The 16,063-nt window shown below is 41.3% G+C and overlaps 1 protein-coding gene across 2 annotated transcripts in view; it reads right to left on the minus strand.

The window, feature by feature from the left end:
- CDH10 (cadherin 10) overlaps positions 1-15,060 on the minus strand; it is a 93,503-nt gene extending 78,443 nt beyond the window's left edge. The window contains exon 1 of one of the 2 annotated variants that reach the window (XM_029054084.2): positions 15,010-15,060. The gene's annotated coding sequence lies outside the window, so the exon portion shown is untranslated. Of the gene's footprint in view, positions 1-13,497; positions 13,814-15,009 lie in introns of those variants that run through there. The other variant, XM_001508224.6, reaches the window with a different exon arrangement.
- Positions 15,061-16,063: the final 1,003 nt, after the last annotated feature.

The raw sequence follows: 16,063 nt of genomic DNA on the forward strand, positions 1-16,063 counted from the left end.
GGTAGGAGATTGGCTTCATTCTAGGAGATTGTTGTCCAGGTTGCTGATGTGTTATTTGATGTTGAGCACAACCCTTAAACGATACTGCCAGACTTTCCCAAGGAGTTGGACATGGCATTTGTGCGTGGAACAGGTATTCATTCATTCAGTAGTATTTATTGAGCACTTACTATGTGCAGAGCACTGTACTAAGCGCTTGGAATCGCAGTCATAGAGAAGATCGCCCATCACTGTAGCTCTAGGGACCTTGAGTTTGGTCTGGACCCAGATTTCTCAATGCCACGGACCCAGATTTCTCAATGCCACCTTACTCTGACAGCATCCCAAAGGATGAGCTGGTCTTCTTGAGTGGCTCTTCTACTTCCTTTTCCACCATTGTATTATTGCATTAGAGAAGCAGCGTGGCTCAGTGGAAAGAGCACGGGCTTGGGAGTCAGAGGTCATGGGTTTGAATCCTGGCTCTGTCACTGGGCAGCTGTGTGACTGTAGGCAAGTCACTTAACTTCTTGGTGCCTCAGTTACCTCATCTGTAAAATGGGGATTAACTGTGAGCCTCACGTGGGACAACCTGATTCCCCTGTATCTACCTCAACACTTAGAACAGCGCTTAACAAATACCAACATAATTATTATTATTAGATGCATCTTGGCTTAGGGGATCGATCACGGGCCCGGGAGTCAGAAACAACTGGGTTTTAATTCTGACTCTTGTCACGTGTCTGCTGAGTGACGTTGGGCAAGTCACTTAACTTTGCTGGGCCTCACTTTACTCTGTAAAATGGGGATTGAGAGTGTGAGGCCCATGTGGGACAGGGACTGTGTTCACCCTGATGAAGCTGTATCTACCCCAGTGCTTAGAACAGTGCTGGGCACATAGTAATTGCTTAACAAGTACTATAATATAGGGCTGTATATATGTAATATTCATAGGTAATATATACATCTCTGTATTATGGCACTTGTGATATATATACATATACATCTACACATATATGTATATATATTTAAAGTAAATGTGCTGCCTAAGTAATTGATTTCTGTGTCAGTGTTTCACCCTCTCTTGCCATTGTAGATTTGGGGTGTGTGTATATCTTCCTTAATGCAGGGGGTACAATCCTGTCTGCTTTCTGAGGACCATCTTTGGAAAAGAAAAGGTGCAAAGGTTCTCCTCTCAAATTACCAAATAGCTTTTCCATAATTACCCATCGTGAATTCAATTTGACAAAAGCAGTGCCTTTTTTTGCAGCTGCTCTTGCTATTTCTATAATTTTTTTGGTGAATACAGCATTAATGAATACTGCAACCACTTGATTTTTATTATTGGTATCTTCATATAAAGTAGTTATTCAACCTTAAATTAAAATGCGACATTTTTATAAAGGCAGGTATGAAATCCGATATTTTCAAAATCCTTTCAGTAATTTATGTATCAATTATTTTCCTGGGTTACATATTAATTAATCTTTAGGTAGGACTACTGTAATAATCCAAGTTATGGAATTGCTCTATGCTCCAACGTTTAGATGAAAGGTCTGTTTAAATCCCCTAAAGTCTTTAAATATAATGGTAAATAGTCATGATAATAATTGAAATATTTGCTAAGTGCTTACTATTTGCCAACTAATGTACTTAGGACTGAAGCAGATACAGGATAATTAAATCCAAAACAGTTCCTGTCCCGACACGAGGCTACCATCTAAGAGCAAGGGAGAATGAGAACTTAATCTCCATTTTACAGATGAGGAAACTGAGGCCCAGAGAAGTTTAAGGACTCATTCACAGTCACACAGCAGGCGAGCTTGATCTAGAACCTGACTTCCAGTGCTGTGTTCTTTCCACGAGGCCAAGCTGCTTCTCATGACACAAGGATATGTGCTAGACTCAATCGATCGGTGTTATTTATTGAGCACTTACTATGTGCGGCTGTACTAAGCACTTGGGAGAGAGGTAGTCGACGTTATTTCCTGCCCATAATGAGATTACAGTCTAGAGGTGCTAGACCCCCAGAGACTAGAACTGTAGGCCACCTCAATTTCCCCTTTTCCTATAGGCAGGGAAGGTTTCTACTTAGTGTCGTATTGTACTCTCCGAAGCACTTAGGATGGTGTTCTGCACAGAGTAAGTGCTTAATAAAAATGCTTGAATGAATGAAAATGAGTAGCGGTGATATTTTCCAAGTGCTTATTATGTGAGAACCACTGCTCTAAGCTTTGGGGACATTACAGCAAAACAGACCAAGGTCCAGTCCCAGGTGGCTCAAATTCTCAACAGGGAGAGACAGACACATAGACTATTTGCAGAGAAAGAAAAAGCAATGATAAATGACAAAATCAACAAGGCAGGAAGTAATATACAGCAAAGTAGAGAAACACAGTTCTTGGAGGAGCAAGTCCTCGCACTCCCCATTGCTCTGGACCCGGTCTTCGATTCTGACCGGCTGCAGCCACTCCAGCCTCCAGTCGCATGTGAAGGTCCTCTCGGGGTCGATCGACCCTCTTGAGCAGGAGTCCTCAACTAATCGGTCTGGGGAGTTCATCGGCAAGGGAAGGGCAAGGGGTCCTGTCCTTTTCTCTTTCTAGGCCCCCATAGGATCAAGTGGATCATGCAGAACTCGTACGGCATAGTGGATAGAGCACGGGCCTGGGCGCCCTAAGGTCATGGGTTCTAATCCCGGATCTCCCACTCGCTTTACCAGTATGCTTGTACCCACCCCAGCAGTTAGTACAGTGCCTGGCACATAACAAGGTACATTTTAAGCACTTACTAGGTGCCAACTACTCTTCTAAGCGCTGGGTTGATACAGATTAATCAAATCGGGCCCAGCCCCTATCCCCCTTGAGATTCACACTCTAAAATGGGGATTAAGAGATGAGGTGACTGAGGCCAGCCAAGGTAAATGACTTGCCAAAGCTCGCAGACCCATGGCAGAGCTTAGGACCCTAGTCTTTCCGACTCCCAGACCTATGCTCTATCCACTGAGCTGTGCTGCTTCATAGTAAGTGCTTAACAAATACCACAATTATTATTATTATATAGTGATTATGCAGCTGCTTTGAGCCTACAAGATCCTGCTTCCCCACTCTTTCTAAGAAAAGCCCCGTGCCCTTGTCCATATAAACAAGAGCCTGGGACCAATGTCGTGGGAACCCAACCTGGGCCCCATTGCCTGGTCATCCCCAAGCCCTAATATGTGAAAGCTTGGGAAGAAAACTCTAGACTATAAGCCCCAGGTGAGCAGGACCTGTGTCTATTATACCTCTGCTATACTGTACTCTTCAAAACTCTTAGCACAGAGAAAGTGCTCGATAAATATAACGGATTGATTGATTTATTGGGCCATACTGTTTTGACCAATTATTTGAAATGCTTGGGCTTTTTGTTTCTTTAAGGCCTTCTTGAAACTCTCTACCATTACCTGAGTTTTGGGTGACTCCTAGCCCTGCCTAAATGGAGCAGATTGCATAGCCCAAGAAACAATCTGAGGAATCTTTGTTTGCCCCTTGATGATCTCACTGTCCTTCACCCACAGAGGCTTCCTATACTGCCTCCTTTTTATCCAACCCCTCAAGCCCTACCTGATGAATCAATCAATCATGTTTATTGAGCATTTTCTGTGTACAGAGCATTGTACTAAGCGTTTGGAAGAGTACAATAGAACAGAGTTGGTAGACACATTCTCTGCCCATAGTGAGCTTTCAGTCTAGAGGAGGAAACGGACATTAATAGAAGTAAATATATTACTGATATGTATATAAATGCTACGGGGATAAGGGAGGGGTGAATAAAGGGTGAAAATCCAAATGCTCTCTGTACCTTCTCTCACTTGTTGAACAAATCCAGCTTCCTCTCCCCAGTCTATCCATTGACTTCACCTAACCCCCAGTCATGAATCCCCTAGAGATGAATTCATATATTGACACTAATTTCAACTAATTTTGCAACGATTCTATAAAGTTTAAACACCGGTTAGAGAAGGAAATGTGTCTATTACCCTGAAAGTAAAGATTGGAAATTATATTGGAAATTACAACACATTGAAATTGTTTTCTTTCTTTGGAAATCTCTGCATCTCAGAGGCACTTAATACCTGCAATTTCTCTGACTTTACTGTAAAGTGCCTTGTTTAAAATATTGGCAGTTGTGTGACCTTTTTTTTTCTTTTTTTTTTTGCTTGTAATATAAACTGCTGAATGATTCTCAGGAGTTTCAAGGTTCCAAATTTTAATGGGACTATTTCTATAATGCCCTGCTCTGTGTAAAATTCCTTTTCCAATTGTCATTCCTGACTTTAAAAAGAAGAGCATTTGCTGCAGAAAATTTAAAAATGGTTAGCTCTTTGCCCATGCCTGAATTTCTATAGCTAACAAAATTCTGTGGATTCCCCTCTCCCACCCACCTTCCACAGCATTTTTTTCTCACCCTTCTCTCTGGGATTCAGAGCCTTTCATTCACTACCTCATACAATGGCTCTCTGTGGCTTCTAAAAAGTGATTTCACTTCCCAGATTCACTTTTTCCAGCTGTTAAGTGGTTATCAGTTATCTGCCAACCTTTATGAAGAAATAAACAGATATGTGCTCATGCTGTAGAAGGCTTCTTCTAAAAAAGAAATGTGTAATTTAGTGTGCTTTGATTTTAAGGGCTTTTTTTTTTCCACTGATAGTGACTTTGCATGGGTCTCGAGCTCCATCTCCGATATCCTAGAGCCTGGGGAAGAAATTTCATGGTGAACTCTGAACCTGTGACTATTATTTAAACTGTGGGCCCCATGTTGAACAAGGACTGTGTCTGACTTGATTAACTTGCATATCTACCCCTGCACTTTTAACAGTTCTTGATAATTAGTAAGCACTTAACATATAATAATATAAAATTTAATAAATTTCAATAATGAGCCTGATACCATCCAAAGAAGGTCTCATTCTTATTGCTAGTGCTGATGGTTCTGTCCAAACATACGCACTAGCCATAATGGCCAAGTGGGAAGATCATCGGACTTGGAGACAGGACTCCCACGTTCTAATTCTGGCTTTGCCACTGACCTGATGTGTGACCTTGGGCAAGTCATTTATCCTTCTTTGCTTCCACTTCCACGTTTGTAAAATTGAGATAAAATCCTGTTCTCCCTTCCTCCTAGACTGTAAGCCCCTTGTGGAGCAGGCACTGTGTCTGATCTGAGTATTCTAAGTCTTATCCCCATGCGTAGCACAAGGCTTGACACACAGTAAGAGCTCAGTGATACTAGTAATAATGTCTGAGAATATTTCTCTCTGAAAGCTCCATATCACAAGATATCATAAAGTGTTTTTTTCCTTAATTTTTCAATGCATAGATCCAGTGAGCTTTTGTAAGCATTCAAAATCATTTCTTGAACAGTCCATTTACATGGCTTAAATATGGTACCCTCTCAAGTGCTTAGCACAGTGCTCTGCACACAGTAAGTGCTCAATGACTATGATTGAATGAATGAATGAATGAATGAAATTGGAAAAATATGTAATTTTTGCAAATATGCCAAAATTGCAAGACAGTGTGAGAAGAAGTCACACATGCAAATAATTCTTCAAATGAGGTAGGTATGTCAAATGAATTACTTGACTAATATCAATGTTGGCATATGGCTATTTTGGGGTAGTTTTTCTAAATATATGGGCAGAAATGCCTCTGTCAAGCTAAAAAAAACAAGGAAAATTAATGTGGAGGGAAGCATGGCCACCATTCTTGAAATAAATTGAAGAATCCTTGTCTAAAATCCCATCTAGGCAAAATAGCTGTCCATTTTGTTTTATGGTATTTGTTGAACTATTACTATGTGCAGAGTACTGTATTAAGCTTTGGGGAAGATACAAACTAATCAGGTTGGACACACTCCTTGTCCTAAATGGAGCTCACAGTCAATCCCTATTTTACAGATGAGGTAACTGAGGCTGAGAAATTAAGCTACTTGCCCAAGGTCACACAGCAGACAAGTGGCAGAGCTGGGATTAGAACCAGGACCTTCTGACCCCCCCCAGGCCTATGCTCTATCTTCTAGGCCTTACTGGTTCATATCCAGAGGGAGTGACTCTTCCTTTAGATATAGAATACCAGGTGAACATGGGAAAAATCTGTCCACGGAGTTTGTGCTGCTTTTAGACTGCGCGCATATCGAAAGACTGTCCTAATACCAAAACACTTTCCAAGTCTACAGTGCACGAATAAATCCCAGTATGAAAACGTGTGTGAAACTAGGTTGTCAGAAAGGATGGAAATTGGATAACTTACACCATTTTCCTCTCCCGTTTTTAGCGATCTGATGAAACTACCTGCTTGCCTAAATTGATAGTCTTGTAAAAATGTAATAATTACGCTTTGAATGAGCTAGCAAAGAAGCAAACCAATTAAAATGTAGATGATGCAGGGATGTAGGGAAGAGGCAGGATATTTGTGGAGCGCATGACCAATGAAGGAACAGTGTAATTTAGTGAATGGAAAGAGCCCAGGTCCGGGAGGAAGAAGACCTAGATCCTAAGCCTAGTGCTGGCGGGATTGGGAAAGCGTGCTCAACCCCCATAGGGAACCAGCACACGTGTCCCACCTCTGCCGAATAATGGAAACATAATGGAAACAGACTGATTAGGCACTTTTTGGACAACATATTACCAGATTTTTAGAGTTTCTGGTTATTTATATTTATACTTGTGGTATTTAATTGCTTACCATTTGCTGGGGGAGACACAAGGTAATCAAATCAAACACAATCCTTGTCTCCCTGTCTCACATCGAATTCCCAGTCTAAGAGGGAGAGAGAACTAATCTAATCCCCATTTTACAGATGGAGGAACTGAGGCAGAGAGAAGTTAAGTGACTCATCCAAGGTCATGCACCAGTGAACTGCTGGGAATAGGACAGGGTTTTCTGATTCTGATCTGTGCGTTTTGTCCACCAGACACATACTTCAACACTTCATTCCCATTGTCCTAACTTATAGACTGAAAAATTCAGATGAAGGATGGGTAGAGAATGAAGGTAGAGAATTTAGTTGTTATTAAATGAAGATGAAAGCTCATTAGTGTTGGGTTTTTTTAACTTCCAGTTTTCTATTCAAGCTACAGTGGCTATTTCACTCAAAATGATTGGCCTCTGAAAAGTGGCTTTGAAAACTCTGTCATCTCACTTTCAGTGAACTAACACTAGAAATTTGACTTGTGAATTTGCCCGATATTTTTCGGTAGATTTGAGGTGTTTCATCATGCTTATGAGTTTAGTCTGTGCTGTTGATATGGAAGAATTTATGTATGTTTGATGTTGTTGTAACTGAACAAAAAATATTTACTACTATTAAGAGAAAGAGAGTGATTCGGTCATGAGAAGTAGCATGGCCTAGTGGGAAGAATATATAAGTGGGTACAGGAGCCCTGGGTTCTAATTCTGAGTCCACCATTTGTTACATGTGTAACTTTGGGAAAACCACTTAGTCTCCTTCAATTCTGTATTTTTTTATGGTGTTTGGTAAGTGCTTACTATGTGCCAGACACTGTCTTGAGCACTGGGGTGTACAGTTGGACGCAGGTTGGATACAGCCCATGTCGCACATGGGCCTCAGAGAATTAATCCCTATTTTACAGATGAAGGATCTGAGGCCCAGAAAGGTCAAGTGACTTGCCCAAGGTCAGACAGCAGGCAAGTGGCAGAGTGAGGATTAGAACCCAGGTCCTTCTGATTCCCAGACTTGTGCTCTAACCACTAGGTCATGTCCCTGATCATAAAATGAGAATTAACTACGTCTTCTCCCTCCCCCTTAGACTGTAAGCCCTCTGTGGGTCACAACTGTGCCCAATCCAATAGTTTTGTCTACTCCAGTGTTTAAACAGCGATTGGTACATAGCGAGTGATTAACAAATTCCACAATTATTAATCTTCTCCTTACTGTCCGCAGAATGATTCAACTGTGTTTTTCACTTTTTCAGCTGTGGTTTCTCATGTTCACAGACTCTCTGGGAAAAGCACACAAAGCAGAACTTGCTTCCTCTTTCTTCTGTGATGGAGTGTCACTAATTGTGTATCAGTTTTCATTTACAACAGCTTAATGAAGGTGACATTTTGTTTTTGCAGTACCAAATGACATGGGAATATATTCCTTCCGTGGAAATAGGCAAAAGATTTTGCTTTATCAATTTTCAAAATTAAGGGCTAGGTCGTAACTATTTCAGTGTTCATTTTGTTCTTCTACATAAACATAGGTTTCTTTTCCTTTATTAATGCTTAGTTGGGCATCTGAGACAGAATACTGATCTGTACATATTTTACCTTCTGTTCACTTAGGAAAAGTACTGCTACTAAATATTGCATTTTCAGCTTTCATTTCTCATAAGAGAATCCAATTGCACAGGGAACAACCTTTTATTCTTTAAAAGTACAGGCACCGAAATATTTGCTGGGTTTACAGAGATCGCTTTCATTTCATATCATGATCTTATCAAGCTATACTGAGCCATCTCACGCTCTTTATGTTCTAATCAAAGCCCTAAAATGGGGTAATGCAATAAATCCAATCTGTAATATGGCAGAGGATAGACTGCCAGCACTAAAATCTCCAAATTTACAAAAAGCACGATTTCATAGAGGGTGACGTCATGAATGGAAGGTGGGAAAGTATTTTAGGGAGGGAACTCCATTCTTGCAGTGGTTCTTTCTGACTACCACGCAGGCCTAGTTCAGAAGAATCTGGGACTCTTCTCCCATGCCGAAAATCTTTATTTTGAGGTTTTGGTATCATAGAAACTATTGTTTTCTCCCTTTCCTTCTGGGTGAAGCACGATTCAAAGTTATTTTTGACTTCTGAACTGCGTAGAATTAAATATATATATATATATGAAAATGAAGGGAAAATTTCCACATTGCGGTAGAGCTGTGAAAGGAGGACGACTGCCAGTAAGTGTTTCCAATACATCTCTAAAAGTTTTTACATTCCTTCGATGCCCCCTCTTGGTCTGCCTCTTCATGATCCATGGAAGCTTTATTTCAAGACCAGATCTTTATTGCCTAGCGCAAGGTCGTGGAATTTAAGCAAATCGGTCAATCATTCAGTGGTATTCAGTGAGCTCTTACTAGGTTCAGAACACTAAACTACTGCTTGGGAGAGTACAATGCAACAGAGTTGGCAAGCAAGCCCCAGATAAGCTTATAGTATTGAGGGGTAGACATAAATATGAATAATTTATGTCTAGACAGACATAAATATAAATAATTAATGGATAATATATAAGTAAATCTTTGATATTTATTGAATGCTTACTGTGTATAGACCACTTTTATTATGACCCAAATTTTGTAGTGGAGACAATGACTCCTGCTTGTATGCCTTACAACTTGCTCTCTTTACACTGAGGGACACGGGAAACTATTTTAGATGTAGTTACCAAGAGGAGGTGTAAGGTGGCAACTGTTTCAAGCCTCCACATTCTCCAGTTAAAGTTCTTCTCCTAAAGTCATATCCTCCCCACTCCTATTTCAGCTCTGAGGCATTCGCAGCTGGCCACCTAAAATATTTCATCCTTACCAGCCTATGAGCTCTACCGTTTAAGCAGTAATTAATTCACCAATCCACCTTTCCATTCTCCTTTATTCCAGTCTATAAATAATTTGTCCCTGTCTTCCATATTGTACTGTAATCTCCTTGAGGGCAGGGATTGTGTGGTTTTTTTTTTCCTCTACTGTTCTCTCCCAGATGCTCAATCTCAGAACTCTGGATAAAGAAGATGTTTAAGAGATACTATTGATGAAGTTAAAAAAAATACAATTGTGAAGCCAGAACACTTGAGAAGGCAAAATAGGTGGCTATTTGGACACCTACACTGCAGTTGTTTGGAGAGGCAGACGGCTGAGGGAGAAGGAACAGACATTATTCTGGCCACCATGGTAGGGCCCATGTTCACAGGTGCAGCCTTAGAAGATTGGGAGGTAGAGCTAAGCACTCTGAATTATATGCCCTTCTCTTCTTATGAGCAGGATCCGAAGGAAGGCATTTGCAAAATACCAAATGGAACCAACCTACACATGCCTTTAAAGACCCCATTCCAGTTGCAGAGAGACATGCCATGGGAGAGAAATCAGGATAAAATGCATTGCAGAAAGCAGGGGGTGGAAGGTGATGAAAGCCCCAGTTACTGTCTATCACTGATTGGACAATATTATTTTATTTTTAAAGGTTTAAACTATTCAAGTTAAATTTTTATGGCAGCAAAAATCTGTGGCCCTTGTGCTGCTTACTGGTCAGATAAGAGCTACATTTAGGGAAGAAAATGGAATCCTTGCTAGACATCCAACACAAAATCAAAAATGCATCTTTCACAGGAGGGGAAATGGTTGATTTGCTAAAATATTTTTCAGAATTCATACCTTTGTTTCTTTTTTTAAAAGCTCAGTGTGATTTTTTTATGGGTCTGCTTATAGTTATGAGGCTAGGCTTGGAAAAATGAATTTTTCTCTGATGCCCTTCATCAAAATGGACTAAAGGACTGCAGTATTGCTTCTGAACTGGGCTTTTTTTTTTTCCTCTTGAATAACTGTTGTATTGAATTGTGCCTGATGGATATCTATCAAAGTGCCTAATCGATATTACCTTTGCTCAGTTCTGTAGTTTAAAAAGAACGAGGTCATCCTTCATGCTCTATGATTTTCGAGGTCAAGGCTTATGATTCATGGCTGGTAGATATAATGAGCTTAATCAGTTAATTCAAGATGAAGTTTGGGCTAAAAATGACATGTTCAAATGCACCGAACCCCAGAAGAAAAATAAGTTTTCTATTTTGTGTTTATTTTTTTTTCCTATTTTTTACTACCCCTGAATATAAAGTAGAATTTCTCCTGCTCAGCACATTCTTCCTCTTTCATTTTGCTGCCCCCAACCAGTCTCAACTTTAAATTGAGGGCACCTGAAAGGGTCTAGTGAGTTCTGGATGTAATGATTTCTGAATGGGTATTGATTGCTTATTATGTATCATTATGGGTGGTAATGTGAGTGAAAGGATAATAATTGTGCTTCACTTTGCTGCCGAATCAGCAGTATTTAAGACAATCACTCTATGCATCAATGCTGCAACCTAGTGGCATCATAAAGTATGAGGTGACATGATCTCGAAGCGTCCGTTGCGTATTATCACCTGCCTCCCAGCTGCAAATCTGCTTGAGACCTAGGAAATAAGTCATCTGCTCAGCCGTCTCCCAGATGAGACATACCCTGGCACACTCGTTGTTTCCCCGGGAAATCACGTTGGGATGGGAAGATGACTTCCTGGGAATCGGATAGGTCGGTATTCGTTTTCGCATGACCTCTCGCTAGAGTTGGTTATTTTGTGGAAAATAGGCAAGACGAGATCAGACCTCTTTTACTGTAGAGGAAGTTGCTTCAGCTACAGTGTTTCTTTTTCAGGACTATGTTGCTCTAAGTGAAAACCGAATAAGATTTGTGCTCTCTCTCTCTCTCTCTCTCTGTCTCTCTCTCTCTCTCTCTCTCGCTGGCTCGCTCTGTATATTTTCTTTTAAAGGATGCATCTTTAGAAGTCATTCCTAAAAGCATCACTGTATGAAACCTGCTGACTGGTTCTGTCAACAAGTGCTGTCATTTGTGTGCAAATGCCTGTGTATGCCAGAATGTGTGATCATTCTGGTGTCTCCAAGTAGCCACTTGGCATTTCCCTAGGCTGCTAAAATGGCCCAAATGCAAGTAGAAGCAGTGGCTGCAAGCACACAGTGCACAGTCCCCGGAGAGGTCAATTTGATAGCACCAGGCACTCCAAACAAAGCAGCTTTATCTGTAATGAACACCAAGCCCATCTTCGTTCTTCAAAATATCTGTAAAACTAGGCTGGCAAGGGAATTTTAACCACAATTACTGCACAGGCAAGTTTCTCCCTGACATCCTTGCTTATTGGGGTGGATTGGGGATTTGAATTGGAAGCGTTCCCTTGGCACAGGCATGATTAGCAGCTTATGTTGGGTCCCCAAACTATTTATCAGCCTGGGCATGCCACATTGAATATCTATGAGCTGCTTTTCTGTATTCTGGAGGGGAGAAAGCTTATCTTTGCAAGTTGCCAACCCCTTTGCTCCGCCATCCCCCTAAGTACACACCTTCTTTACTAAACCCATAGAAAAACAACCTTATGTGAGAGGGTTATGATGTCATCAAAAAAGTTCTGTCATTAGAAATGCTCACTTTACCAATTCACATGAAAATACTTCCAGGGAGCCTTATCTGTCATGAAAAAGCTTTATTTCTACATTTTTTTTCTTTCCCCAAGGCAAAGTCTGGTGATTTACATAAGGAAGTATAAAGCCTGTTGTCAGATAAGATGGGTAGTTCATTCTCAATATAGCTTCTGCAGAGCCAAAAAAAAAAAAAAAAAGACAAATAATAATGAGCCTCCAAACATCTTAGATGTAATGGATGTTCGGTTTGGGATAATAGAGAGGCTTTTACTGGAATGGAAGATGAAGATTATAGAAAACAGCTCCATTTGTGTGGAATCCAAAGATGATAGGTCAGTTTTAAAATGCTGGTTGCTACTTGTCCGTGATTGCACGTGTAGACTTTTTTTTTTTTGGTATAACAGTAAAAAGATTGGAGGTTTGCCCAGTTGCCATTTAGGATCGAAAACAGTCCTGATCTATCACAATTTCTAGGGCTGATAATGTTGTCAGTCCTTACTTGGTGCGAATATGCCTTCAGACTTGCAATGGGCTGCATTAATTTAATACCACATAAAATATGGATTTTATTGCAGCAGCGACAATAAGTGCTGCAACTGCTGACGGGATGTAGTTCAGGTCTCTTCTCCCTATTTCTCTCTCTCCCGTTAATTCTGGTCTCAGTTCTGAAAGGGGGAGAGAGGAACCGTGCCGGTGCTCTTCTCCATGAATGTCTGTCTACTTCATAGAAGTAGATGTCGTGTGCGCTCTAAGGTCACTTGCTCATCCCTTTAAGCTTTCCCTTTTCTCTGTATAGATGATCAGATCACTTCCATGGATTATGAACCATGCCTGAGAGCTATACAAGAGTGTAATGTATTCGCCAATGTGGCATGTGAAGAAATGTGGTCTGAATAGAGTCAGAGGGGGAGATGGTGATAGTCATTATAACTGGTTCTCAAAATAAAGGTGAGTTGAAAGCTTCCATCCCAATGAAAGAAATACCTTCCGCTCCTAAAATTACCTCAACTGGAACTAAAACAGAAACTCTGCTACTCCGTTCTTCAAAGCATCACTACCTTTTAGAAAACAAATGGATTTTAACCTCATGATTTGCAAGAAAGCACACAGTTCAATCAAGCAGTGACTCTCTAAGCTGACATACGGCACGAGCTCTTTCCAGCTAGTTCCTCTCCCCAATCCCCATCTCCCCCCGCCGAAAGTTGATTCTTTCAGAATATTTTTTTGCCTTAATTCTCACACAAACTATGCTTTCTAGCAGCAGCGAAATACAAATCCTCAGGAGAAAAATACGAAAGACTCCTACCTTTTTATTCTGCTTCTGGATAATGGAAGTAGCTTCCCCCACCAACGACAGTGAAGATGTTTCCACTCTCTCCCCGTTTTGTTTGCTTTCTCCCTTATTTTCTAAGACCGATTGTACTTGGAGCTAACTCAGGCTTATCCTCTCAGCATCACTTTAAACTCTGGACGCCGGGGAAGCGAGGCGAACGGGTGATGTCTCCCTCTGATTGGCTTTCATGCGGAGCTTCTGATTAATAAAAAAAAAAAAGCCCTTCCCCGCACACAGAGAGATGGAGAGGTTCTGCTAAACCGCAGCCCTTGCCAATGGAAGGTTAGAGACTGGGGAAGAGCAAGCTTTGCCCAACACACAGCGATTTGCAAGTGAATGCGGTAGGAGGGGGCACACACACACACACACACAGACTTTTTTTAAAAAAAACATTTCCCCTCCCCCTAGTGATGGATAGAATGCTTCTCTGTGTTCAGAATCCTAGGTAATCAGCCTCCGCTAATCCATTTGGGGTGGAATTGAAAATCGTGAAACACGACTGCTTTCAGTTGGCTTATTTTTTTTTTAATAGATATTTACTTTTTTTGCTCAGGAGTACTGCAGCACTATTAGGCGAAGCATCTGGAAAATGCACACCGAGGCTGTTGGGTTAGATGACAGCCAGCTGGGATATATAGCCCAAGAGATTCTTTTGTGGGTTTTGATTTGTTTATTTTGGTTTCCGGTGAGATGTCTCTTTCTTTAGAATCTCGCCATTCCCTTTTTGCCGGCACCCTCTCTTCCTTACCTCCTGGGAACTCTACCTGAGTGAGTTTTTACCTCTCCCAAAGGTATGCTCTCTCTGTCTCTCAGGGCCACTCAGGAAACTAAATGACATCTCAGGTTATCATCTTTCTAGTTTTATTTTTGTTGGGTTTTTGTTTTTTTTGCCTCGGTTTGTGCATTAGTTATATTCCTGATACGCTCCACAGCTCTGCCTTGTAATTTTTCACTCAGGAGGTGTAATCCTTTTCACAGGCTTAGTCTGCAACAGTTGATGTCTCTTAAACCCAAACTGGACCCAGTACAATCCTACTTGAGTACCGTGAGCCCCGGTCTATTTGCGGGGATGTCGATGAGGCATATAAACCCTCAGGTCCTGCTCGTTTCTGGGGGTTACTAAGGCAAAACCCACCCGGATTAAGTCAAAGGATGTCAGTATTGCTCCACAGAAGAGTGGGCATTTTTACATTTTTCTGCCAGCAATTAAAATTTCCTTTTAGATGGGAGATTGGTAAATGTACAGTTAGGCTACATGCTGTGAATGGTGCATTCTGATGTCCAGATGATTGGTTATGATATTTATTGAGTGGATACTCTGGGCCAAGCACTGTGGGAAAGCACTGGAGTCAGTTCAGGCTAATCAGACTGACACAGACCCTGCTGCACACAAAGCTCACAATCTGGGAGCTAAGGAAGGAGAGAGATCCTTTATCCCCATTTTAAATATGAAGAAACTGAGGTTCAGAGAGGTTGGTGACTTACCCAATATCATTCAGCAGTTCAGTGGGAGAGCTGGGACTAATATCCAGATCTCCTGATTTCCAGGCCCGTTCTTTTTCTGTGTAGCTGCTCTGCCTCCCAGGGCCAAACGATGGAACTGTGACAGGTTGTGGGATCCAACAGCCCACAGCTCGTTTCCGCCTCTCCCAAGCTAGAGAGGTTTTCGTCAGAGCAAAAGCTCTCAGTACGGTCCTCTGCAGACAGTAAGAGCTCAATAAATATGATTGAATCAGTGAATGAATGAATTTTAAACTGTAGAATGACTTCCTCAGAGGCCAAAACCTTATTAGTTATGGGACATATTCAGGACTTTCTATGGTCCAAGCATTAAGGAAGATGCAAAGATGGGATTTAGTCTGAATCCAAGTGCGGGGCAGTCAGTCAAGTCAGTAATATTTAATAAGCTCCTTCTGTGTTCATTCATTCGTTTGTATTTATTGAGCACTTACTGTGTGCATAGCACTGTACTGAGCACTTGGGAGAGAATGATGTAGCAACATAACAAGCACATTCCCTACCCACAATGAACTTTCAGTCTAGAGGGGGTGGGAGAAAAAATAAAAATAGCTCAGTAACAACAGGAAAGACAAAAATGTCAGGAGAAAAAAAGTGAATCCCTATACAGTCCCAGACTAACAGCAGTTATAATGCAAATTGTGGTCATTCGTTAAGTGCTTCCTTTGTGCCAAGCCCTGTACTAAGCAGTGGGATAGATAGAAGATAATCAGATTGGGCACACTCGGGCCCCACATGCAGCTCACAGCCAAGTGGGAGGGAAAACAGGTTTTGAGTGCCCATTTTACATATGAGGAAACTGTGGCACAACGAGATTAAATGACTTGCTCAAGTCACTAAACCGACAAGTCATGGATAGGGGATTAGAACCCAGATCCTCTGACCCCCAGGCCTGTGTTCTTTCCACTAGACAACACTGCTTACCCTAACTAAAACTGTGACCGCGTCAAGGTTCAAAGGTATTTACCTGAATCATTTAGAGCAGGTATGTGTTTCCCTTCATCCCAGGAAGATTGAAGTT

The sequence above is a fragment of the Ornithorhynchus anatinus genome, chromosome X3, assembly GCF_004115215.2.
Source record: "Ornithorhynchus anatinus isolate Pmale09 chromosome X3, mOrnAna1.pri.v4, whole genome shotgun sequence".
NCBI lineage: Eukaryota > Metazoa > Chordata > Mammalia > Monotremata > Ornithorhynchidae > Ornithorhynchus > Ornithorhynchus anatinus.